Source organism: Protopterus annectens, chromosome 1.part1, assembly GCF_019279795.1.
Source record: "Protopterus annectens isolate FY-2018-M chromosome 1.part1, PAN1.0, whole genome shotgun sequence".
Taxonomy (NCBI): domain Eukaryota; kingdom Metazoa; phylum Chordata; order Ceratodontiformes; family Protopteridae; genus Protopterus; species Protopterus annectens.
In genome coordinates, this window is record NC_056726.1 from 321387524 (window position 1) to 321412226 (window position 24703).

At 43.9% G+C, this 24703-nt stretch overlaps 1 protein-coding gene across 2 annotated transcripts in view; it reads right to left on the reverse strand.

Moving 5' to 3' along the window:
* WDR7 (WD repeat domain 7) overlaps window positions 1–24703 on the reverse strand; it is a 3592087-nt gene that overhangs the window by 2979218 nt on the left and 588166 nt on the right. The window lies entirely within an intron of this gene.

Here is a 24703-nt window from a genome sequence, read left to right on the forward strand (position 1 = left end):
TGGGTATAAAGAGGTGTTACTGACACATTTTACATCACTTTTGGTTGGGTATGTTTCGCTCCTTATATAAGATGAAAGCAAACTGCATAGTGGGAAGGATTATCTTGCTAGGTAACTCCTAAGAACCTTGCTACATTTAACAGATGGCAGCTAAACCTAAGATCAGTTAAAAGGGTAACAAACAGAAAAGGGACTCATCACCCCACTGGCAGACAATGAACCTCATATTTTTGAATACCTTTCGTCACTGAGAATCTACTATCTCATCATGGACAAATCTTGGCATTAACGATAAAATCAGTATATTCCTTTAAGCATGGTTCCAGATGATAACTCAGACTTTAAGGTGAGAAACATTAGTCAAAGGGAGCAATGTTCCTGCCTTCTGATGCAAAACAGAACTGATATACACAATTCCTGAAAAGAGCTTGACAGCACAGATAGAAATTTTAGCTCTCTGAAAAGATTCTCATTCCTCAGTAAGGTAACAGCAAATAAAGTCTGTAGTAAGGGCTATCCAAGAGTAGCCCAAATGAGAGGCAACTGGTTCCAAAAACCTTGTGAACTCGAACATTACCAAACAGATAATATAAATATGAAAAACTTGGGCATCTTGGGGGATCTTGCAACTTACTCTACTTCAGAATGTAAGCTAGCCTGCATTAAGGGTGTTATGCCAGGTATGAAAAAGACACGAGGGGGCATCTCCCAGAAGTATTCTACAACAGTCTTAAGAACAATTTAGGGATGGACTGGAATATTAATTTCTCCTATGAGGACTCCATCAGAATGGGACTATATAATTAGTAACAATACGTTAGTTTAAAATAATGCACTAAACCATTCATAGACAAATAATTTAGCAACAAGAGTCATAAAGCCTACTCAAACAATCATACCTTTTTGGTATTACATGGAAGGTATGCACAGACAAATCTAATCCCACTGCAATGAAAGGAGATATGATATCAAAGGAAGGCATACTCTATTTCACCTTACTGTCAAGTCTTCATCTTTTCATTATTTGACTTTACATCTGTTGATGACAGTCAAATGTTTGAACCCTCCAAAAGTACAGTTGTGCAACTTGAACTTACCATTACATTACATGTTTGAATGATCATTGCTGAAGTAGCCTTAGCTACATGGGTTATATCCTGCCAGGGATATAACAGGTGGCCAGCTTCCAAAGCACACTTTCCATGCACCCAAACTGTCAAGCAGCTCAAGCTGCGCTAACTAAAAGACAGGTTTGGGCACAAAGCCCTTCAGAGTTTTCCTGCCAGCACAGAGAGGGAGGATTAGCCCTAAAGGTCAAGGCTAGAAATAACAAAAAAATAAATGCCTACATCCTGCCATAAAGACACCAAAAAACAAGGGGGGGGGAACAAAGTGGCTACTGCAGCAGTGATCATTTGAACATCTACTGTTATGGTAAGTTCAATTTACACAACTGCACTATGTTCTTCATATTAATCCACTGCTGCAGTAGCCTTAACTATATGGGTAGATTATCATAGCTGACTGTATTTGGGAAGTGGAAATTGAAGGGTCCAGGAACCCCTGGAGAACAGTCCTAGTACAGTATGATGTAGACCTGGAGAAGGAATCCAGTTTACAGTGCTTTATAAATGTATGTACATAGGATGAAGTGCCAGCTTTTAAAGACATAAAAGAAGCCAAGGTCCTTGTAGAGTTGGCCTTACCCTACCTGTAATAGATTTTTCATGGTGAGTACAACAAAAGGCAATAGCCTTAGACAACCATTTTGAAATAGGCTGTTTTGCCACCAGTTGTCCCTTCACAAGAAATGAGCAATTGAACTGATGATCTGAAAGATTTAGTTCTGTCAGGATAGTACTTGTGGACATCCAAGTTATGGAGTACTACTCCTACTTCCCTTTTAGGTTCAGGAAAGAAATCAGGGAGATGTATAGTTTGAATTAAAGCAAACCCGGCTACCACTTTAGGCATAGATTGCTCATCTCAATATTCGGAGCCTAAATAATAAAATAACCCAACTACATGCTCTCCTAGACCTCTACTCCTTTGATATCCTATGCCTAACTGAAACCTGGCTAAAAGTAGACACCAAGAACAATGACATACTACCACCAGGTTATAACATCATTAGACTTGATCGTCAGATCAAAAAAGGCGGAGGAGTAGCAATACTCTACAAAACTGAACTATTAGTTACCTTAGTAGAGTCTAGACCACCTTCACTCAACAACAGTGAAATCTTAATCACCAAACTAGAAATTAATAAAAATAAATCCATTTACATCATTTGCGGTTATATCCCTCCAGGTAACAATATCATTAGCCTAGAAAACCTACTGAGCTGGCTCTCAACCTCTTTCCCTCAGGAAACCATACTATTAGGTGACTTTAATATTGATTGGAACTGTTGTATTTCCCAATTTCCAACCTCTCACATCAACCTCTATGGCTTTACTCAGACTATTACCGTCCCAACCCGAATAAATAAAACCAGTTCCAAACAGAGTATCCTGGACTGGATCCTAGTTAGCACTAACCCTATGTGTTATATCACAGGTACACTACCTGATAATATCAGTGACCATCAAACCACTTTTATCAACCGACAAAAAAGCCCCATCCCCACCAATACTCAACTCAGAACTAACAGGAACAAAACTAACTTCAACATACACAACTTCCTATTAGAGCTAAAAGCTTGCAACTGGTCTCCTCTGAAATATTTGCCTCTAGATGAGTGTTTTTATTTCTTATTTGTTTGTCATACGCTTGCTAGTGGCAGGGGAGCACTAGTGGGCATTGGGGATGAGCAAGAATATATGGTCTGTTTGTTACATAACTTACATCATAATGGGGGAGAATAGACATTCCTCAAGCGCTGGAACATCTGAGAAAGAGAAAAGAGAAAAATATGCTAAATTGTGACTGGTGGAAATAATGACCCAAAACACAACAGCAGAATCAAACAGTGAGGGTCCTTTCATTGATTGACAGTTGGTGATGGTAAGAATCTCTCTGTTTAACAAATGACTACTCATCTTTTACCCCCATATCCGTCTGGTGTAGCACCTGTAGCTTCTATGGAGAGGGGATTAGCCACATCCTCTGTGGCTTTTGGGGTCCCTTCAATGGGCAAGGGAGAATGACTCTTGTTGATCCTGGGAGAAGGAACAGAGAAAGTTTCCCTTTTGTGTCAGAATGCTGTGCCCATCCCTGGAGAAGCAGCAGCTGCCATTAGTAACATGGATGCCACCATTTTTCCTGTCAAAAAGAAACAGAAAACCAAGCGTGTATCTACTTCTCCTCAAATTTCTTTGGATAGGAATAGTTTATTGGCACTGGCTCAGGGTTTAATTCATGCTATTGATCTTTCTTGTAGAGTAGTTTCCAGTAAAAAAAAAGAGGGATGCCTCTTTTCCTGAAGAGATTCAAAATTCTGAATCTGAACAGGAAGATGCAGGGAAGGATTCAGGGTTTTGTCCTCCGGTTTCTGATTCAGACTCACAGGAGAGTTCTCTTTCTGATTCTACTTGTGGAGGATTCCCTTTTTCTGAGACAATTGCTAGAATGTCCCAGTGTTTTCTGTGGGAGAACACTGAGGTTTTTCAGCCCCTCAAAAATACTGTGAGTTATTACAGAAAGATTTTCCAGAACCTACACCCTTTCCTTCTGTCTTAACTGCTTTAGAGGATGTATGTCTAATTAATGGTGTTAATTATCTTATTAGTGTGTATATGTAAGGCAGGTGATGTTTTAGCATTTTACTTTTTGAAGGCTTTTGGCCGAGATGTTAGAGAACTATCAAACATTTGCTGGTTACTGACTGGTTGTTTTTTCGTTTTATTCTGTTCTTCAGTGTGTCTTACTGCCTGCAATTTTTCCTGATAGTCAGCCAGTTGTCTTTAAAAAGGCAGACAGGGTGTATAAAGTTCCTCAGTCTTTTACATTTTTGTACATTATTCCCAAACCTGACCCAGCAGCTGTAGCCTTAGTTGACTCATCTGCTGCTAAGAACTTTGTTAATTCCAGTACTACTCTTTCTAATAAGGATGGGAAAATTACCGATAGGTATGGGTAAAAAAATTGTATACTTCTTCAGTTGTCAGACTCATATGTTAAAGCTTATTCTGACATTGTGAAAGTATGAGGAATGCCTTATCTGTAGTTTCTTCTTGTGAAGAAAAATCTGCTTTGAATAACCTAGTTGCTTCTATCGCGTATGTCACTACTCATTGTTTGCAGCAGATGTATGACTCTGTTGATATCTCTTCCAGAGCTATGGCCGGCCACTGGTACAGCTTTAAGGAGGTTTTTCCCCTCTGCTGTAGAGGAGATCAAAAAGTGTGATGAAAGGGGCAGGCTTATCCAGGGAATCTGTAAGATTTTCAGACATCCTTTTCCAAATTTCCCAGAGGATTTTCTTTCCCTCATCCAATTTTGGCAAAAAAACAGAATAAACAGTCTCAACAGAATTCAAGTAAAAATAAACAGTCTAAACATAATTCAAGTAAGCAGACATTGAAGAAGTGGCAAGGAGGTCCCAAAAAGAAGTCTCAAACCTCCCAAAAGCAAGGACAGTTCAACAAGTCTGAATGACTATTTAAGAGACCTTGTAACTCCCCTCCTATTTTTTTTCTCTTTGGCAACAAATTGCTTTAGACAAATAGGTTCTGAAATTTATTCATCAGGCTTACAGATCCTTGACCACCATGCCCCTACAAGAATAACAAGAACCAAAACAAAGCCTGCTCCTTGGCTATCCAAAGAAACCAAACAAAAAATGTTACGTAGAAATAGAACATGGGACAAATGGAGAGCTACCAAAAACCCAGCTGACCATGTGACCTTTAAACAACTTAGAAATCAAACAAAGAAACTGATAGTCACTGATAAAAGAAATTACTACTCAAAAGTCCAAAATGCACAACATCAAAACCCCCAAAAATTCTGGAGTGGCATCAACAAATTACTGCACCCAGGTAACTCCAAAACACCTACACCCTCAAACCTCACTCAGACTTCCCCAATTCAAATTGCTGATGTATTTAACTCATTTTTCAAAGATACTGTTACTTCCCTAGCTTCATCCCTATCCCCACCATCCACGCAAGCACCCAACTCCCTAAACAATAATCCCCCCTCATTTAAACTACAACCAGTCTCAACAGATCTCATTCATAAATTACTTACCAAGCTAAAACCTTGCACCCCTTCAGCTGACCTCATTCCAGCCGAATATCTACAGATTGCAGCCAAACCACTGGCCTTCCCTGTCTCTATTTTAATCAATCGTACATAACAGAAGGCTGTATCCCAATCCTTTGGAAAGTCTCTCATATCATCCCATTACATAAAGGTGGCAACTTAAATGACCTCTCTAACTTCCGTCCCATAGCCTTACTTTCCCCTTTAGCAAAAATCATGGAAAGATGTATACATAGGCAATTACTTAATCACCTCCTCCAAAACAATCTCCTTGCAGACAGTCAACATGGTTTTAGACCTCATCACAGTACTACTACTGCGCTCTTGTCTTTCACTGACCATATTAATAGAAATCGGAATAATAACTTACTGTCCTCTGCTCTATTCTTAGACCTCTCTAAAGCCTTTGATATGGTCAACCACACTCTCTTACTTAGCATCTTGAAATCTCTTGCTTTGGACGCTCAGGCTATCCAGTGGTTCTATTCCTACTTAAATAATAGACAACAAGCAGTGTGATGGGAAAATCACTTATCATCTCTTCTTCCTATCAAAATAGGTGTACCACAAGGCTCAATTCTTGGACCTCTCCTCTTTTCTATTTTCATAAACAACCTAGATAAGTCCCTTCCTCAATCAATCTGTATTCAATATGCTGATGATTCAACACTCATATGCTCAGCTTCTTCCATTAATGACCTTCAAAATATCACTCAAAAAGCTTTCATAGCAGCCGAAAACTGGTTCCAACAACATTGCCTCTTACTGAATCCAAAAAAGACTAAACTATTACTATTCGCTCCATCACATAAGTCATCCTCTCTCTCCTTCAATATATCCTCTAACAATGGCACCATAATATCCCCTGATCCTACGACCAAACTTCTTGGTGTCACAATAGACCACAACCTCAACTTTGATTCCCATGTTAGCTTAACTATCAAGTCAGTCAATAGAAAACTTGGATCTCTCTACAGACTTAAACCCTTCCTCACTCCCTCAGCCAGAATTACTTTAGCACAGACCCACCTACTCTCTACCCTATTTTATGCCTCTCCAATCTATACAAACCTAACGAAAAGTAACCTCAACAAACTAGCAACAGCTTACCATAACATAGCCAGATTTGCAACAGGAGCCCCATTTCGCACTCCACCATTGCTCTAATCTCAAACAGCTAGGCTGGCTAGAATTACAAAATCATATACGACTTCTGCAACTGACCATTACCCACAAAATCTTTCATCAACCCACTAATATCACTATACTCTGTTCCCTTATTACCCCATATAAAAACATCTCTTCCCTACGCTCTGCTACCAAACTACTAGCTGCCTCCAACAAATCCAACAACAAAGCTGGGGATAGTCTGTTCTCCAACTGGACTGCACCCATCTGGAACAAACTTCCAAGTGAACGTATGTCTACTACCTCTTTACCAACTTTCAAGAAGCATTTAAAATCATGGCTTTATTCCCAGTGGCTCTGCCCTTGTTCTAACCCTGACTAATCCTAGTTGGTTCCATGCCTTTTCCTCTCTCCTGCTAGCTATAACAAGATATTCTCTTACTGTTTCTTTACTTCTCTTTTAATCTTGGATTCTCAATACCACTATGATGGATGGATGTTTAAAAGAAGAATCTAATGTACTTTTTCCTGTTGATGCTACTAGTCATTTTAGACTTTTATGAAAATGTTATGTACTAGAGCCTGTCTTTAAATACACCCTCTGTACATCTATGTTTATAAAATTATGTCTTACTGTGGAGCTTTTCTCCCCGGGCCTCTACTGAAAATGGACATTAATCCAGCTAGACTAGCCCGGTCAACAAATATAAAACAAATAAATAAATAAATAAAATAAGGATTAGTTCTCAAAGAAACCTTATATTTGTAGAAAATGAGGTAGGTTTGACTCACCATAAGAGCTTTCTGGTTCAAATGGAGCAAGTGCTAGTTTCTCTAACACAAAATTAAAATCCAAAGGTGAAGCCACATTTACTTGGAGGCCTATTATGCAAAACTACTTTTAAGAACATTTTGGCATGCGACTACCTTGAAAGAGGAGGATCTATGTGCAGAAATTTTGAAATGGCCAATAAATGAGCTTTGACAGAGGAATAAGAAAGGCCATAAGATAGTAACTAACACAAATGTTGTAAACCAGAGAACTAGCCCTGAATGGGTACTGGTTATGTTGTTGGCACCAACTAGAAAATCTTTTCCATGTGCAAATATACGATTTTCTAGTAACATTCTTTCTTGCCTCCATTAGTACCTGCTGCACATTGTCAGAAAACTACTATCTACAAGGAATTAACACCCTATCATCCAAGCAGTCAGTTGAAGATGATTCATGTCAGGGTGTATTATACACCCCTGTTCTTGTGTGAGTATATACATTCTGTTAGGAAGCTTGTGGTAATTGTCCCTGGCCATTTCCAAAAGAAAGGAGAGCCATGGCTGCCTAGGTCAGAAGGAAGTCACCACAATGATCCTGGGGAATTCCTTCTGAATCTTAATAAGTACCTTGCATATTAGTGGAAAGGCATAAAGGAACATTCCTGTCCAAAGAAAAGAAAAGGGATCTGTCTTCCAGGCTCTCTTTAATGGTTGCCTGGAACAGAACTTTGCCAGTTGACTCTTCAGAGAAGAGGCAAAGAGGTCTGCTTGAGGAACTCCCAACAGATGGAGCAAATCTTATAAGACCCTTGGAAAGAGTTTCCATTCATGAGGGTATGCCGTGGCCCTGCTCAGTTTTTGCCACATAATTATGCTCTTATGGAATATAGAATGCCTGTAAAGTGAGACTGTGTTGTGAAGCTATACCCCAAGCTAACATGGCTAGTCTGCAAAAGGAGTACAACCTGGTTCCCCCTCGCTTGTTGATGTACCACATCACTGTGGTACTGTCTGTAACCACTTAAAGAGGTCCCAGGGACCAAAGACAATCTAGAGAATGTTGTGCCTTGAACAGGGCAAGCAACTTCTTGATATTTATGTGCTTGCATCTGTCCTTGGTGTCCCACTCCCCCTACATGTTTAACTCTCCTGAAATGGCTCCCCAAGCAAAGTCTGAAGCATTTGTGGTGACTGCTTTGGAGCAGGGAGGGAGAAGGGGAGACCTTGATTTAAGGACATCTGTAGTCTCCACCAAGCGATTTCTCTTCTCTTCTCCAGTATTGAGATCTGAAAAGACAAAGGGTGCTGATGTTGAGACCAATGATATTTCAGATACCACTGTACCTTTAGGGTCTTGTTAGGGGTATCATAAGAATCATAGAAGCCATGAGACCCAAAATCCGAAGGTATTCCCTTGTAGTGACTGAAGCTTCAGTGGAAAAAACTTAGAAATAGGTCTAAATAAAGATCTATTTTTTCCTGTGGAACAAAAGCCCTTGACCTGTGGTGTCTAGCTCACAGCCAAGGAACACAACCCTTTGTGAGGAAGTCAAGCAAGACCTCTAAATGTTTTCTTGGAATTCCAGCTTGTGCAAAAGATCTCTCACCCAAGAGAGAGATTCCTGACATTTTGAAAAAGACTCTGCATAGATAAGCAAGCTGTCTAAATATGGAAAAATGTGGATACCCCGTAGACTGTAATGAGTTATAACTGGAGCTAGACACTTTGTGAACACTCTTGATGCAGTGAAAAGTCCAAAGGGTGAGGCAGAGAACTGATAAAGTGATCCAGACTCACAAAACCTTATGAAATATCTGAAATAGATAGGAAAGTGATAAGCATCTTTTAAGTCTAGTGTTGCCAGGAAACTTGAAAGGGGAAGAACAGGCAACAGGTTGTGAAGTGACATCATTTTGAATGTGGGCACTATCTCAAACCAGTTTAAGAAAGAAAGATCCAGAACTGTCTGTTTCTTTGGGACTAGGAACTTCCTTGAATAAAGTCCCTTCCCTATATGGGAAAGAGGAACTGGTTTATCACTCCTTGGGACAGCATGTGATGAAGAACAGGTGGAAACAAAGCAGTTTGATTTGCAGGATGAGGAATGACCCCCTAGAAAAGAGGAATTTCCTCTCACTGCCATCTGTAAGCCTGATGAATAAATTTCAGAACCTATTTGTCTAAATCAATTTGTTGCCAAAGAGAAAAAAAATAGGAGGGGAGTTACAAGGTCTCCTAAATAGTCATTCAGACTTGTTGAACTGTCCTTGCTTTTGGGAGGTTTGAGACTTCTTTTTGGGACCTCCTTGCCACTTCTTCAATGTCTGCTTACTTGAATTATGTTTAGACTGTTTATTTTTACTTGAATTCTGTTGAGACTGTTTATTCTGTTTTTTTGCCAAAATTGGATGAGGGAAAGAAAATCCTCTGGGAAATTTGGAAAAGGATGTCTGAAAATCTTACAGATTCCCTGGATAAGCCTGCCCCTTTCATCACACTTTTTGATCTCCTCTACAGCAGAGGGGAAAAACCTCCTTAAAGCTGTACCAGTGGCCGGCCATAGCTCTGGAAGAGATATCAACAGAGTCATACATCTGCTGCAAACAATGAGTAGTGACATACGCGATAGAAGCAACTAGGTTATTCAAAGCAGATTTTTCTTCACAAGAAGAAACTACAGATAAGGCATTCCTCATACTTTCACAATGTCAGAATAAGCTTTAACATATGAGTCTGACAACTGAAGAAGTATACAATTTTTTTACCCATACCTATCGGTAATTTTCCCATCCTTATTAGAAAGAGTAGTACTGGAATTAACAAAGTTCTTAGCAGCAGATGAGTCAACTAAGGCTACAGCTGCTGGGTCAGGTTTGGAAATAATGTACAAAAATGTAAAAGACTGAGGAACTTTATACACCCTGTCTGCCTTTTTAAAGACAACTGGCTGACTATCAGGAAAATTGCAGGCAGTAAGACACACTGAAGAACAGAATAAAACGAAAAAACAACCAGTCAGTAACCAGCAAATGTTTGATAGTTCTCTAACATCTCGGCCAAAAGCCTTCAAAAAGTAAAATGCTAAAACATCACCTGCCTTACATATACACACTAATAAGATAATTAACACCATTAATTAGACATACATCCTCTAAAGCAGTTAAGACAGAAGGAAAGGGTGTAGGTTCTGGAAAATCTTTCTGTAATAACTCACAGTATTTTTGAGGGGCTGAAAAACCTCAGTGTTCTCCCACAGAAAACACTGGGACATTCTAGCAATTGTCTCAGAAAAAGGGAATCCTCCACAAGTAGAATCAGAAAGAGAACTCTCCTGTGAGTCTGAATCAGAAACCGGAGGACAAAACCCTGAATCCTTCCCTGCATCTTCCTGTTCAGATTCAGAATTTTGAATCTCTTCAGGAAAAGAGGCATCCCTCTTTTTTTTACTGGAAACTACTCTACAAGAAAGATCAATAGCATGAAATAAACCCTGAGCCAGTGCCAATAAACTATTCCTATCCAAAGAAATTTGAGGAGAAGTAGATACACGCTTGGTTTTCTGTTTCTTTTTGACAGGAAAAATGGTGGCATCCATGTTACTAATGGCAGCTGCTGCTTCTCCAGGGATGGGCACAGCATTCTGACACAAAAGGGAAACTTTCTCTGTTCCTTCTCCCAGGACCAACAAGAGTCATTCTCCCTTGCCCATTGAAGGGACCCCAAAAGCCACAGAGGATGTGGCTAATCCCCTCTCCATAGAAGCTACAGGTGCTACACCAGACGGATATGGGGGTAAAAGATGAGTAGTCATTTGTTAAACAGAGAGATTCTTACCATCACCAACTGTCAATCAATGAAAGGACCCTCACTGTTTGATTCTGCTGTTGTGTTTTGGGTCATTATTTCCACCAGTCACAATTTAGCATATTTTTCTCTTTTCCCTTTCTCAGATGTTCCAGCGCTTGAGGAATGTCTATTCTCCCCCATTATGATGTAAGTTGTTATGTAACAAACAGACCATATATTCTTGCTCATCCCCAATGCCCACTAGTGCTCCCCTGCCACTAGCAAGCGTATGACAAACAAATAAGAAATAAAAACACTGATTTGGCACTGTATAACTAAAAGATAATACACTAGTATATATTTGCTTTAATTACAGAGAACTTCAACAAGCTAGCTGAAGTAGGCACTTATTCAAAGGGGATTAGCAAGAAGGAATTCTTGACCCATCAGTATGGATTTCCTCACAGATCTAGCATTAAATATGTCTGGATTCCTTACCACAAGTCACCAGGATGGAAGGAACTAGAAGACCACAACAATCTTGCAAAGACCATCCCAACTCCCAGAGCCAAAGTCCATACAACACTGCGGAAAGGAAGCACCACAGATCAAATGGTTGTAGTGCTAATGTCTGCAAAATTATTTTCTAAAGGAAGCAATGAAGGCAGCAACTCCTAGATTAGAGCATATTTTGACCAGACCAAAAGCCAGCAGGTAGTGCTGCCTGCCAGGAGAAAAGAACACTAGATGACAATCCATTAAGAATTTGCCTGCCAACTATAAACCCTTCCCTTCATAAAGCAAAGATGAACACCATTTCTATCAAGTAAACTATTGCAACCGCTTCAGACAACAGAGGATCACTTGAAGTAAATCCAGAGAGTTAACAGCCCTTCTCTCTCCCCTGCTTTCCATCCATCAAAGAGAAAGGGTGAAGAATGAACTAGTTCAAGGACAAAATCAAAGCTACCAGTTTAAGGACTGGGATTAGGGTGATGATACCAAACTACAGTTGCAAACCTATCCTAATTCCTAAGAGATAGTCTTGTTTTCAGCCTTAAAAGTTGTGCCTCTTGCAATTCATAGTGATGGGTTGCGAAATGCTCATTTTACATACTTCCTTTATGAGTAACAATGGACCCTCCACCTCCCACATCCTTTTGGGCTGCTGGAATGTCAGAGTTCTTCAATCAACTGTCAAAGTTGCGAGGCTAAGGGAGCTAATCAGCTAGTCTATGCAGGAACTGTGAAACATCATCATATCATAAGATCTGTACCAAGATGCACAACACGTGCAAGTGGCAGCATATGGTAAGCCTAAACTTTACAGAAGAGCTAATTCTGTGATGCGTCACTGATATAAAAAAAAATTTTAAGGGGCGTATCTAAAGAAGCAAAGTCATGTACACTGGTGACTCAGACCTATAAGGAATTCTCCTTTAACTGATATTTATTTTATTTATTTATTTATTTTAATTTGGCAACTTGCAGTTACTATTCCTCTTTGGTTGTGAGTAGTGACAAAATATGACTACTCCACTGATAGAAGAAAAGTAGTTAAGCAGCAATGCCTAAGCAGAAATATATAATTGCACAGGATAGATACAGGACGCAGAAGCATCTTTGTGCCTATTGTGGTTTATGGAAAGTGGGCAGAATGCTGGTTTTCTGACAGAAGTCTCTGTCTAGTTCAGTGCTGGCAGTGGAAACAAAAGTCTCTTATTATTTATACTAACTGATAGGCATTTAGGAGCTGAATCAGAGTATTAATTATGCAAGTCTGATTTGATTTCTGTGTGAACTGCCCTATTTTTAGATTTAACTGTGTACAGAAACTATGATACATGTTGTCCTGATGCTATAGTCACATAGTAAGTTAAGTACTTTGTCTTTTTTGATTATGGAAAAGTTGGGCAATGTGCAAACTACAGTCTTAAATATATCAAAAGCAATACAACTGAGATCATATAAACAGGAAAATAAGGGTCACAAAGAATGAGTCTGTATCAGTTCAGCGAAACAGCACATCATCGAATACAAAGTACAGTTTTGTACCTACCATAAATGTAGATGTTCGAGTGCTCATACAGCTCAAGTCATAACAGATGGGTTATCCTGCCGTCAGGTGGGCCCTCGGTCGGCCGAATTCCAAAGTCTAAGTCCGGGTCGGTTGTCGTCGTTTCTTCCCTGACGTCAGTGCGGCAGGGGTATAAAAGAGGCAGCCGATGCCATTTTCTTCAGTTTTTCTTGCCCCAGATGTCAGGTGCCCCCAGAAGGAAGGCAAACATAATGTTATGCAAAGATGCAATGTTGATAAATCAAAAACAGTAGTTGCAAGCAAATACACCATAAAAGAATACCCCAAAAAGGTTATATGAAAAGTGTTTGTCATAAGGCCTGTCCTAAGAGGGGATGGAGGGAGGGAAACCTGGACTGCAGCTGTATGAGCACTCGAACATCTACATTTATGGTAGGTACAAAACTGTACTATGTTCATCGTGCATACAGCTGCAGTCATAACAGATGGGTAGAATCCCAAAGCTAAGTAAGGGTGGTAGGCACTAAGTGGAACTAGGAGGGGCTAGGATGCCCTGCAGGACTTCTGTGGCAAAGCCCGCTCTAGATTTTGAGTATAGTGGGAGGTGATAGTGCTTGGAGAAAGTGTGCACTGAACTCCAGGTGGCTGCTTCCAAAATGTCCTTGGTAGGGACCCCCCTGAGGAAGGCTGCAGAGGTAGCTGTGGCTCTGGTGGAGTGGGATCTGATGCATGCAGGCACAGTTTTTCCATGAAATGAGTAACAAAAGCGTATGCAGTGGGCTATCCATTTTGAAATTGTCTGTTTGGAAATAGCCTTTTCCTGAGCACCTGCAGCATAGGACACAAAGAGTTGCTCAGATTTCCTGAATGGCTTTGTTCTGTCCAAATAGTAACGAAGTTGTCTGTGAATGTCCAAGGAATGTAGTAGTCTTTCCCCTTTGTTTTGTGGATTAGGATAAAAGGTAGGTAAGTGGATAGTCTGATTCAAAGCTACACTGGATACTACCTTTGGCATAAAGGTAGGGTTGGTTCGTAAGGAAACTCTGTCCTGATGGAAAATGATGAATGGTCGCACAGCCATGAGGGCCTGTAGCTCCGAAACCCTGCGTGCTGAGGTGATAGCCAGAAGAAAGGCTGATTTCCATGACAAGTACTGTAACTCTGTTGAAGAAGCTGGCTCGAAGGGAGGAAGGGTCAGCTTTTCCAATATGAAGTTGAGGTCCCAAGCAGGGACTTTTAGTTATGTACTTACCATAACTTCGGATGTATGGGATCCATCTCGCCTACATTCATGACTGATGGGTTTGGAGCCGATCCATCGGCTCCGACTCGGCCAACTAGTATACTAGAACGAAGTCTCTTACTGGCTGGGCTACCCTCTTTCCCAGGATGCACCACACCTGCTTCCCCAGATCTTGTTTGTTCGCTTTCATACTTACATGCAAACACAGAAAAATAGCAGTTATTCCAACCAACTAAAGTTCTTCAAGAGAAGATCTCCAAATGGACCTACATTTCCTCTAAATCCAAATGGAAGGGGGAAAGGAGGGTGGGTATGTATGAATGTAGGCGAGATGGATCCCATACATCCGAAGTTATGGTAAGTACATAACTAAAAGATGTAATGGGATCCTATCTCGCCTACATTCATGACTGATGGGACAGCGTCCCTAGCACCTAAATCCCGGGTGGCTCATTGGAAAACACTCCTGAGAACTGTGGAACCAAGGGAAGCCCTGCCTCGAGAAACCACATCTAGTTTGTAATGAGAAATGAAAGTGTGCGGAGAAATCCAGGTAGCCGCAGCACAAATATCATCTATTGATAATTTGGAGTGAAAAGCTACAGAAGTAGCCATTGCCCTGGTAGAATGAGCTCTGACTGGAAAGGGAAGCTCTTTGTCAGCCTGCGAATAAATGAAACAGATGCAATCTTTAATCCATTTGGCTATGGAGGTTTTAGCCACTGGTTGACCCAACCTGTTTATTGCAAAGGACACAAACAGTTGATTTGATTTCCGCGTCTGAGCAGTCCTATTCAAGTAAAAACGCAGTTGTCTATGGACATCCAACTGATGAAGGATATATTTCGTGTTATTGGAGAATTTGGGAAAAAATACAGGGAGCTCTAGGGACTGTTGAATGCAGAAAGAAGATGCTACCTTTGGTAAAAAAGAGGGATTTAATTTAAGGGACACTCTATCTTTGTGAAAAATCAAATAAGGAGGATTAGAACAAAGAGCCTGAAGCTCTGAAACCCGCTTGGCCGAAGTTATGGCCACTAAAAAAGCGGTTTTCCAAGACAGGAATTTCATATCACAGGTAGCTGCCGGTTCAAAGGGGCGGGCAGTTAAGGCAGCCAGGACTAAATTTAGGTCCCAAGGGGGTACGGGATGAGATATTGGGGGCCTAAAGAGCCACGCTCCTTTAAGGAAAGACTTGCAAAGCTTGTTTGCCATTAATGAAGGTTCAAAAGAAACTTGAAAATTAGAGATGGCCGCTAGCTGAACCTTAATCGTGGAAACTGAGGAGCCCAACTGAAAAAGAGAGGCCAGGAAATTCAAGACCTCCGGTACTGGGGCGGTAAGAGGGTCTATACCTCGTCGCTGTGCCCAAAGGGCAAACCTTTTCCATTTGCTGGAATACAGTTTGATAGTGGAAGGTTTGTGAGAGGAAGATAAAATGTGGATAACCTCCGGAGAGAGGGAACTGTCCCTGACTAAGGATGGAAGTGGAGTAACCACGCAGCCAACCTCAAGGACCTGAGAGATGGGTGAGACTGTCCTGACTGATGAGTCAACAGGTCTGACACCGGGTCCAGAAACCATGGACCTTCCACCGCATACCTCTGAAGGAAGGGGAACCAAACCTGACGAGGCCAGTGCGGGGCAATCAAAATCATGTCGCTCTCCAGGTAAATTGCCTTCTGTATCACCCTCGGCAGGAGGGGAACCGGAGGGAAGGCATAAAGGAGACCGGGGGGCCAAATGTGGGTTAGAGCGTCCCTGGGAATCTGTCCCTGAGAGGGGGTCAGAGTGAAGAACTCTCTGCACTTCGCATTGTGGGGGCTGGCAAACAAATCGCAGCAAGGGAGACCCCAGTTGGCGAAGATTTTCGTAGCCACTCTTTGGTTGAGGAACCACTCGTGGGGTAACAGGATAGTCCTGCTTAGTCTGTCTGCAATCACATTGGATTTCCCCGGTATGTGCGTTGCCATCAGGAAGCGGTTGCTAGCTACCGCCCAGTGCCAAAGTCTCATGGCTTCTCTGCACAGTGGGTACGACCTGGTCCCACCTTGCTTGTTTATATACCAAACTACCGACATGTTGTCGGATAGGATAGCAATCAGACCTTGCGGGAGAGCGTGATGGAGAGCTTGTAGTACCAGTAGCACCGCTCTCATTTCCAGGATATTGATGTGCAAATGCGCTTCCTGGGGTTGCCATGTGCCTTGGACAGACCTGTCCAGATAATGACCCCCCCACCCTACCTGGGAGGCATCCGTGGTCACAGTGGCAATGGGGAACTGAAGGATAAAAGGAGGCCGCTGGTCGAGATTGGATCGGAGGAGCCACCAACGCAGATCTCGACGGCAACTTTCCGTAATCATAACCAAGTGGTTCAAGGGGAGTTCCTGATAGGACCATTGAACCGAAAGTAGCCATTGCAGCACCCGCATGTGCAGTCTGGCTAAGGGGACTAGGAGAATAGTTGATGCCATCGACCCCAATACCTGCAGAATCAGATTGGCCGGAGCTCTTGATAGGGGGAGGCAGGATCGAACTTGGTTCTGCAAAACCTGAATCCTTGCTGCCGGTAAGAAGGCGCCAAGATCCTTCTTGTGTCTAACTCTGCGCCTATAAAGGTAATACGCTGAGATGGCTGTAGCACAGATTTTTCCCAGTTGAAAGTGATTCCTAGGAAATGGCCCAAGCTGACTGTGGCCATGAGTGCCTGAATTAGTAGATGCTTGGAGGTGGCAGTAAGGAGCCAGTCGTCTAGGTATGGAAACACTTGGAATCCTAGACTTCTCAGGTGAGCAGTCACCACTGCCAGACACTTGGTGAACACCCTGGGGGCTGTGGTGAGACCAAAGGGCAGTGCTCGAAACTGGAAATGACTGTCTCCCAGGCGGAAGCGTAAATGACTCCTGGACTCTTGACTTATCAGAATGTGATAGTAAGCGTCCTTGAGATCTATGGAGCACATCCAGACATCCTTCTCCAATAGTGGGAGAATGGACTGAAGAGTGATCATTCGGAATTTGGACTTTTTCACAAAGCGATTCAATGAACTGAGGTCCAAAATGGGCCTGAAGTCCCCTGTCTTTTTTGGCACCAAAAATAGTCTTGAGTAAGTTCCTGATCCGATCTGATCGGGGGACAGGCTGGATGACTCCTTTTTCTAGCAGCTTTGAAACCTCTATTGCTGCTTGATCCCGCTGACTGGGTGGCACGTCCGGGATTTCCCTGAAGGGAAGGGGGGGCTTGATGAAGGGAATGAGATAGCCTCCGGTAATAATCCGGAGCACCCACTGGTCACTGGTAATAGCTTCCCAAGCTTGTGGGTGTTCCGCAAAACGACCCCCGACTGGCTCCGGAGCTGCACAGTCGGGCACCAACTCAGGGACGGTGAACGTAGGAGGAACCACGAAAGGAATCGCGGTCTCCAGAGTTACGGGGGCCTCTGCTACCTCTGGGGCGGCGTCTTCCCGAATTCCCCCCCCCCTGCCTCTAGAGGGGGGATCACTGGGTGGAGTAGGGAAAGACCTCTGAGTTTTCCTGAACCACATTTTCCCTCCTCTCTGGGCCTTGGGGTAAGGCCTAGAGGGAGCGGAAAAACGGGCCCCAACGGCAGTCAAGGTCTTGCCCTCCTGCTCGCACCAAGTCAGTGTGTCCTTCACCTTGGGTCTAAACAAAGAGGACCCATCAAAAGGGGCGTTGGCGAAGGAAGACTTGAAGGCCTCCGCAAAGGAACACAAGCGTAACCAGGCGTGTCTCCTAAGGGCCACGCCTGTTCCCGCTGCTCTACTCGCCCCTTCGGCCGCATACGAGATGAACCTCATGGACGAGTTCACAATGGATGATAAGGTAGTCATCTGGGCGCCAACAGTGTGGGCTAACGCCTCAGGTAGATTACCTGTGAGGGACTCACCTAGCTCTTTAAGGAGGTCCCTTTGGAGCCTAGTAAAATGACACAGGTAATTCAGCGACCGTAAGGTAAAGGCCGCTGAAGAAAGGGTACGCTTCCCGTACCTATCCATGCTCCTGGAATCCTTATTAGGAGGGTGGATAGACGTTGAAGCCTCTGCCACGTCCCGCTGTGTGGCAGATGCCACCACCATCGCATCTACAGGAACTCCTTTTGTTAAAAATTCCTTTTGAGGGGGGGGGCTGAAAGGAATTTGTTGGGTCTTGCAGGCACCGGTTCCACAGAGTCAGGGTGCTCCCAAGCCCTTCGAGAAATTAAATCAAGTAACTCATCGAAGGGCGGAGACACCCAGGAGGCGGAGGGCTGGGCCCCGAAGGCCTTGAGGAAGACTGACTCCTCAGCGGAAGGGGTTTTGGCCTGCCAATCTCCTCTCTGTCTCAGAATCTCAAGGATATCCGAGAAAGAGACATCATCCGAAGATGATTTTGGGGACCCCTCCGCATCATTGAGGTCAGTGTCAGATGTGACAGACTCATCTTGGGAGTCTACGTGCTTCCTCTTGCACAATTTCTTCCATGGAGGCTCATCCGAAGTGGTTTTGGACGGACCCCTCGGAAGAAGGGAACCCTCCACGGGGGTATCCTCAGGCCCTGGGGCCCCACTGTCATGGGACTGCAGTATGCCAGAAGCACCAGTCTCCAGGTCTAGGGACGGTGAGATGGAAACCTGCTGAGCCGGCAAGGACATGGCCAGCGCGCTCCTCATGGCCTCAAAGGCAGGACCTCCAGACTCCATGGAGGTCACTGGCCCAGAGACCACGACGGCACTAGGAATCCCTGCAGCCGATGCTCCGAGGGGAAGACTAGGCACCGAGGCACCTAGTTCCAAGATGTTCCCCTCGGCCCCGGCTGAGCAAGTCCCGGTACCGAACCCCGACCCCGAGGACAGGGTAGGAACAATGGTCGGAATCGATAAACCTCGAAGGGGTCTCGGTTCTGACTGTACGGCTCCGCCTTGCTCCACCATCACCGACTCCAACGGCTCTGAGGAGGTTGGAGGAGGAATCGAAAGTTTCGAGGGGGGGATTGGCTCCGGGGCCGAATGGGCTGGAGCCGAGACCATTTTTGCAAAAACCGGAGACTGGAAAAGCCTCTGAATAACCCTATCCAAATCTGAATCAGATAATTTGGAGGATCTAGAGGAAGTAGAAAGGGGTCGAGACGACTTCTCTCTCGGCTCAGACACGGTAGGGGACCGGCTCCAAAAGGGCTCCAACACTATCGGAGCCGGGTCCGGCACAGTATGAATAAGGATCGGTGCCGAAGGAGCTTTCAGAGCCGAGGGGGAAGAGTCTGAGCTGCACACCTCCACCGGCTCCGAGACCAATGGAACCGAGGGAGGTGATTCGCCTCTCGATGCTCCAACCTGCGGCTCCGAAACTAATGGAGCCGAGGAAAGAGGCATCGAGGCAGACCCTTCGACCCTCGGCTCAGAAGTCAGTGGAGCTGAGGAAGAAGAGGTCGACTTATGCTTCTTAGTAGTCGGCTCCGACGGACTGGTCGGAGCCGACGACCTTTTCTTTTTAGAAGCAGTAGCAGGAGATGAAGCCAAAGCTTCCTCAAAGGGGGGCTTAATAAGGCCCTTCAGGATTAATTTATTTTTACGTTCTTGAAGAACCCTAGCGGAAAAGGCATGACACACACTACATGTCTCTTGCAAATGCTTTGGCCCTAAACAATACACGCAAATAGCATGACTATCGGTGATAGACATTTTATAATTGCACCTAGTGCACTTTTTAAACCCAGATTTCTGCTCTTTAGACATTTTAGTGAACAATCTAATTTCACACAAAGAACAGTACTTGCCAAAAACTGTTAGAGCGCGAGAAAAAAAGGGGCGCGAGCCCTCTGAAGACAAGGTTTACCTCACAGGGGAGAACAACAACAACAAGGGAACACAACAACGGGCAAAAGCCCTCTAACTTAAACGGGCTTTGCCCGGAGAAGAAAAGGAGTAAAAATAGACAACACACTCACTCCACTAATAAGGGCAAAGGCCCTCTAACTTAAACGGGCCTTGCCCGAATACCACAGATATAAAAACTGCCAATAACACTCAACAATACACGGAATAGCTGTTAAAACAGCTGTTGATTGAATTTATGAAGAAACCCCAGGTCAAAAGACCAGAAAAGTAATAAAAATACACTTAGCTCCAGCCAAGTCGAGACCACGTCTAGCTTGTAAAGTGGCAAACGAGATCTGGGGAAGCAGGTGTGGTGCATCCTGTGATAGAGGGTAGCCCAGCCAATAAGAGACTTCGTTCTAGTATACTAGTTGGCCGAGTCGGAGCCGATGGATCGGCTCCGAACCCATCAGTCATGAATGTAGGCGAGATAGGATCCCATTACATCTGGTGGTTTCCTTGGGGGTTTTATATTCTTTGCCCCTCTGAGGAACTGCCTTAAGAGAGGGTGAGAGAATAAAGGAGAATTTGTGTTGTATTGTGCAGAAATGGCTGAAGCGTGGATCTTGATGGAGGAGAAGGAAAGTCCATTGTTTAACATCTCAGCTAGGTACTGTAAAATGTGAGGTATATTTATTACCCAAGGATTCTGTCCCTTTTCTTGATTCCAGGCACAAAATCGTTTCCATTTGGCGGAGTAGGCCTTTCTAGTAGAAGGTCTTCTGGCCTCCAAGATGACATACTGCACCTCCTTGGAGAGGAGAAACTGTTGGGAAATCAAGGAATTCTCCATGCAGCTAGATTTAGAGTTTTGAGATTGCTGTGAAGGGTTTTGTAGTTGTGCTGGGACAGCAGAAGAGGGACTAGAGGTAGGATCCATGGTGGGGAATGTGTCAGGCTCTTCAGGAGCGGATACCAGTGTTGTCTTGGCCAGTCTGGAGCAATGAGAATCATTTTCGGCCTCTCTGCTCTGGCTTTTAATAGAACTTTGGGCAGCAGAGGAAGAGGTGGGAAGGCATAGACTGTCAATGTTGCCCAATTGAAGGAAAGTGCGTCCACTTTCCAGGCCTGTGGATGGTAGGTCATTGAACAAAATTTTTTCAACTGGCAATTTCTGTGGGTAGCAAAGAGATCTATGTCTGGCTGTCCCCATGCCTGAGTTATCTTTGTGAAAACTTGAGGATGCAACTTCCATTCGTGTGGATCTGTCATATTTCTGCTTAGGTTGTCTGCCAGTGTGTTTTCCTTCCCTGGCAGGAATTGTGCCTGTAGTTGAATTTGCAGTTCCAGTGCTGTGTTCCATAGGGTCATGGCTTGCCTGCACAGGGAGTATGAATGAGTTTGTTTATGTACCACATCACTGTGGTGTTGTCGGTCCTTATCAATAGCTGGCCTGGATGCAGTAGGTCTTTGAAGGTCAAAATAGCCTTTTGCATGGCTAGCATTTCCTTTTGGTTGATGTGAAGGTGCTTCTCTTTTCGGGTCCATTTTCCCTGAATGCACTGATCTGTCATGTGTGCTCCCCAGGCGTAGTCTGAGGCATCTGTAGTGATGATTTGAGTTGCTTGAGGTACACAGAACGGAAGACCTGTGTTTCTTTGGCAAGCTTGAGCCCACCACAAAAATTCCTTTTGAAGGCATGGAATGAGTGGTATAATTGCTTCCAAGCTGTGGCTGTGTTGAGACCATAAGTTTTTCAGGTACCATTGAAGTTTCCTCATATGCAGCTTTGCACATGGGATTAGTAGGATGCAAGATGCCATGAATCCCAGAGCCTGCAGGACTTTCCTTGCAGTTAGCCTGGTGTAAGTTGCCATTTTTTTGAAGTATTGAGACAGTTGGCCTTGCTTGTCTGGCGTGAGGGTAGGCCATCTGGGTGGTTGTATCCAAGCTGGCACCCAGGAAAATTATTTGTTGAGAGGGTATTAGCTTTGATTTCTTTTTGTTGACCGTGTATCCCAGGAAGTTCAACAGTTTTATTGCAAACATCAGGTGCTGCAGTAGTATGTCCTTGCTGTCCGCTTGGATCAGGCAGTCGTCCAGATATGGGTAGATTTGTATCCCTTGTAGTCTGCAGAAGGCGATTACTGATGCCAGGCATTTCGTAAACACTCTGGGCACAGTAGATAAGCCAAAGGGCAATGCAGAGAATTGGTAATGGGTTGAACCTGCAAGAAATCTGAGGTATCTTCTGCAATCTTGTCTGATAGGGACATGCAGATATGCCTCCTTGAGGTCCAATGTTACCAACCAAGACTCCTTGCCCAGCATGGGAAGAAGCTGCTGTAATGTGAGCATCTTGAATTTTGGCACCTGTAGATATGTGTTTAGGATGGACAGGTCTAAGATAGGTCTCCAATCTTTGTCTTTCCTTGGTAGCAGGAACAGTCTGGAATAAAACCCTTGACCTTGTTCTTTTGCAGGTACCTCTTGAATTGCTTTCTGTCCATGAGAGCTGAAACTTGTTTTTGTGCCTCTGCCCTTTGATGTTGTGGCAGGTTTGGCATGCCTCTCATTTTTGGAAGGGTGTGAAAGTGGAACCTGTAGCCTCTGTCTATAATGTCCAGAATCCATTTGTCTTTTGTAACAATATGCCAATATTTTGTGAATAATGCCAGTTTTCCGCCCAAAGGTGCTGCCATTAAAGCTTTGCTTTGCAGGTGTAGGGGGAAGTCATTGTGTCTGTTTTCTAAAAGACTGTGATCTATCTTCTCCACCTCTTGGGGTTGGTGCTTGCCACTGTCTGGCTCTGAAAGATCCTTGAGGTTGCCCTCTACACCTTGGGCGCCTGTATCTGCCCCTTTGAGGTCTGTCCGTGGCTGGAAAGGACCAATTTTTTGAAGGCCAGTTTCTGCTGAAAGGTGGAGGCTGTACCTGCAGGAAATCTTTCACTGTTTGCATTGATTTCGCTTTTTCCTCCATTTTCTTTAGCACCTCCTCAGCTTTAACACCAAACAATACATCTTTTTGAAGAGGTGCATCTAATAATTTAGCTTTGACATGATCTAGTAAGGTTTGCTCTTTGAGCCAAGCATGCCTACGTATAACAGAACCCGTAACAGCAGCTCTACATGAGGCCTCTAAAACATCAAAACCACACTGCAAGGTATGTTTACCCACTTGCTCTGCACCATGCAACAAATCCTGCAACTCTTTTAAATCTGGTTGGTCTGGTTGTGTCATCTTGCTTTTCAGCTGAGTTATCAAAAAAACTGTTGATACTTTAACATATGGAACTGACAGTTTAATGCCCTCATGGTTAAAGTGGCCGAGGTGTACACCTTTTTCCCCCACCTTTCTAAAGCTCTGGAATCTCTCTCTGAAGGTAATGGGTGTTTAGCAGTAGAGGCCTTAATTCCCTTGGGACCCTGTGAAATTGTTTCTGGGTCAGCAGTATGGCTTTTATATAGGAAATGGTGAGAATCAGGAACCCGGTAATACCTGTCTGGTTTAACAGGAGCTGGAGGCAAAGAATCTGGATTAAGGCTGGCTTCTGTGTACACATCATCCAATATATCTAAAACAGGAGGGATAGCCAGAGGCCTATGCTGGGGGAGCAGAAGAAATTCCCTGAGCCTTTTCTTGGAATCTGAGTAATCTTGACCTTCCCAGTGAAAGTGTTCCCTCAGTGTACGCAGGGTTTCCCCAAAAGAGAAGTCCTCAGGAGGGAAGACCGAGGGAATAGACTCCTCTGCATCAGAGTCTTCGAATGGAGAATAGGCATAATCCTGGTCCTCAGATAGTTTGGAGGTAATAGAAGCTTGATCTGAGGAAGGGTAGTCTTCCTCTAGTCTGGGCCTTTTGTCAGAGGGGGGTTGAGAACACCTGATAAGAGTAATCAAATCCTCAGCCATTTTAAGCATCTGTTTTTTAGGCATGGTGCCTTGACAGGGGGTCTGAGGAACCTGTTTTTTGGTTTTCATGGCTGCTTTAGATTTAGTGAAGGCTTTAATAGAGAAGGAGGAAGGCCTGAAGACCCCTTGAGAAATGGCAGGCCTGTCTAAATTTTGAGTTTCCCCACCAGGAGTGGCGTCGGTGTCTGTAGTAGGAATGGGGCCCAAGGAGCCTGCGACCTCTGGTACTGAAGACACCGGTAATGCATTGTCATCGGTACTCAGGGGCTGCGTAGGCGCCTCGCTGAGTACCGGAGAACTGGTAGTCGGCCTTAGCGTGGTTTCAGTAGGTGGCGCGGACCTCGTATGTCGGTCCTTATCTTTGCGTTTTTTGCTCAAAACTGGAGTCGGAGTATCCAACGACATAATATAATTAAATTTTTTGCCAAAAAAGTGAAGAGCGAACTCCGCCCGACGCTTAATAGTGCGCTTATTAAATCTAGCACAAAAACGGCAGGCCGAGACGTCGTGGTCTGGGCCTAAGCAAGGTATACAGAAAGAGTGGAAATCCTTATGCGGTATTTGCTTCCCACATGAAATGCAATTATTAACTTTGTCTGACATCGGTCTGAGGCAAGAAAAGTTTCCCCAACGGGGTACTTAGCTTTCATGAAGACTTCGGCTGAAATACTTTCGTAAATCTCAGGAGCTGGCCGACCAGCACTTGCGAACTGCTTCTGCTTCGGGCACCGTGCGGCAAGAATGACTGAAGAAAATGGCGTTGGCTGCCTCTTTTATACCCCTGCCACACTGACGT